At 49.3% G+C, this 2,500-nt stretch overlaps 1 non-coding gene and 2 pseudogenes across 1 annotated transcript; all 3 read left to right on the forward strand.

Annotated features, from left to right (window-relative positions):
* Window positions 1-289: 289 nt before the first annotated feature.
* On the forward strand, window positions 290-408 carry LOC139269670 (5S ribosomal RNA; annotated as a pseudogene).
* An 871-nt stretch (window positions 409-1,279) lies between these two features.
* LOC139270422 (5S ribosomal RNA) lies at window positions 1,280-1,398 on the forward strand. The gene has a single exon (XR_011594766.1). It is a non-coding gene; the product is annotated as a 5S ribosomal RNA (ribosomal RNA).
* Window positions 1,399-2,267: 869 nt separating this feature from the next.
* Window positions 2,268-2,386, forward strand: LOC139269722 (5S ribosomal RNA; annotated as a pseudogene).
* Window positions 2,387-2,500: the final 114 nt, after the last annotated feature.

The following is a 2,500-nucleotide window of genomic DNA, read 5'->3' on the forward strand; positions in this document are numbered from 1 at the left end:
GATTTCGAGATTGGCGAGCGTGAGATTGGGGGGTGAATGAGTGAGTGATTTGTGGGTGAGTGAGGGAATGGTGAAAGTCAGGCAGTTTTGAAGCTTGAGGCAAGGCAATGAAGGGTAGGGCTTGTCGTTTGCTTGTGTGGGAGTCAGAGCAGCAAGAGGTGGGTGTGGCGGAAGGAAAATGTTGAAATGAATCTTGAGTGCTGATTCCTTGGATGAATGCATGGAAGGAAAAAAAGAAGTGAAGAACAGCCTATGTCCGGTTAAGTAAAGAGAAAGCCATGACATCGATGCCTACGGCCACACTAGTCTGAAAACGCCCGATCTCGTCTGATCTCGGAAGCAAAGCAGAGTCAAGCCTGGTTAGTACTTGGATGGGAGACTGCCTGGGAATACCAGGTGCAGTACGCTTTTGCTGCCATCCACAGGCTGCTCATGCTTCTGCACACACAGTGCCGTTGATCCATCAACAACCTTTTTGCTGCTCTCTCTCTCACTTTGCTTTCACCATTTCTTTCCTGCACATTCTCCTGCTGCTACACAAATGCAAGGGGGTCGACGCAAGGGACGAAAGAACGCAGAACAACAAAATAAGTTGGCAAAAAAATACACGCTGGCGCAGGCACACCAGGACGCAGCAACAGAGAGGAGAGACAAGGTGCATGGAAACCTGAGAGGGACAAAACAGCAAGAGAACAAAGAATCGTGCAGGAAGAGCTGCAATTCAATGCAGGAAAAATGTAAAGCCAACTAGCATGCTGCTGGAATGCATGTGTGTTCATGTGAGGAGTGTTGCAAATCAGAATGCCGAGTAGCAGGCGCCACTTGCCACATGGGGTTCCGAAATGTGGCTACAACAGCGATCTGGCTTAATAATTGGTAGGATTGGAAATGAAACAATCCTGGTGTTTTGGGGGCGGTGGAAGCTTTTTTGGGGGAGGAGAGATTTGGGGATGGGGAGATTTGGGGGAGAGCGATTTGAGGGGATGAGAGATTTCGAGATTGGCGAGCGTGAGATTGGGGGGTGAATGAGTGAGTGATTTGTGGGTGAGTGAGGGAATGGTGAAAGTCAGGCAGTTTTGAAGCTTGAGGCAAGGCAATGAAGGGTAGGGCTTGTCGTTTGCTTGTGTGGGAGTCAGAGCAGCAAGAGGTGGGTGTGGCGGAAGGAAAATGGTGAAATGAATCTTGAGTGCTGATTCCTTGGATGAATGCATGGAAGGAGAAAAAGGAGTGAAGAACAGCCTTATGTCCGTTTAAGTAAAGAGAAAGCCATGACATCGATGCCTACGGCCACACTAGTCTGAAAACGCCCGATCTCGTCTGATCTCGGAAGCTAAGCAGAGTCAGGCCTGGTTAGTACTTGGATGGGAGACTGCCTGGGAATACCAGGTGCAGTAGGCTTTTGCTGCCATCCACAGGCTGCTCATGCTTCTGCACACACAGTGCCGTTGATCCATCAACAACCTTTTTGCTGCTCTCTCTCTCACTTTGCTTTCACCATTTCTTTCCTGCACATTTTCCTGCTGCTACACAAATGCAAGGGGGTCGACGCAAGGGACGAAAGAACGCAGAACAACAAAATAAGTTGGCAAAAAAATACACGCTGGCGCAGGCACACCAGGACGCAGCAACAGAGTGGAGAGACAAGGTGCATAGAAACCTGAGAGGGACAAACAGCAAGAGAACAAAGAATCGTGCAGGAAGAGCTGCAATTCAATGCAGGAAAAATGTAAAGCCAACTAGCATGCTGCTGGAATGCATGTGTGTTCATGTGAGGAGTGTTGCAAATCAGAATGCCGAGTAGCAGGCGCCACTTGCCACATGGGGTTCCGAAATGTGGCTACAACAGCGATCTGGCTTAATAATTGGTCGGATTGGAAATGAAACAATCCTGGTGTTTTGGGGGCGGTGGAAGCTTTTTTGGGGGAGGAGAGATTTGGGGATGGGGAGATTTGGGGGAGAGCGATTTGAGGGGATGAGAGATTTCGAGGTTGGCGAGCGTGAGATTGGGGGGTGAGTGAGTGAGTGATTTGTGGGTGAGTGAGGGAATGGTGAAAGTCAGGCAGTTTTGAAGCTTGAGGCAAGGCAATGAAGGGTAGGGCTTGTCGTTTGCTTGTGTGGGAGTCAGAGCAGCAAGAGGTGGGTGTGGCGGAAGGAAAATGGTGAAATGAATCTTGAGTGCTGATTCCTTGGATGAATGCATGGAAGGAAAAAAAGAAGTGAAGAACAGCCTATGTCCGGTTAAGTAAAGAGAAAGCCATGTCATCAATGCCTGAGGCCACACTAGTCTGAAAACGCCTGATCTCGTCTGATCTCGGAAGCTAAGCAGAGTCAGGCCTGGTTAGTACTTGGATGGGAGACTGCCTGGAAATACCAGGTGCAGTAGGCTTTTGCTGCCATCCACAGGCTGCTCGTGCTTCTGCACACACAGTGCCGTTGATCCATCAACAACCTTTTTGCTGCTCTCTCTCTCACTTTGCTTTCACCATTTCTTTCCTGCACA

Source organism: Pristiophorus japonicus, chromosome 8 (genome assembly GCF_044704955.1).
Source record: "Pristiophorus japonicus isolate sPriJap1 chromosome 8, sPriJap1.hap1, whole genome shotgun sequence".
NCBI lineage: Eukaryota > Metazoa > Chordata > Chondrichthyes > Pristiophoridae > Pristiophorus > Pristiophorus japonicus.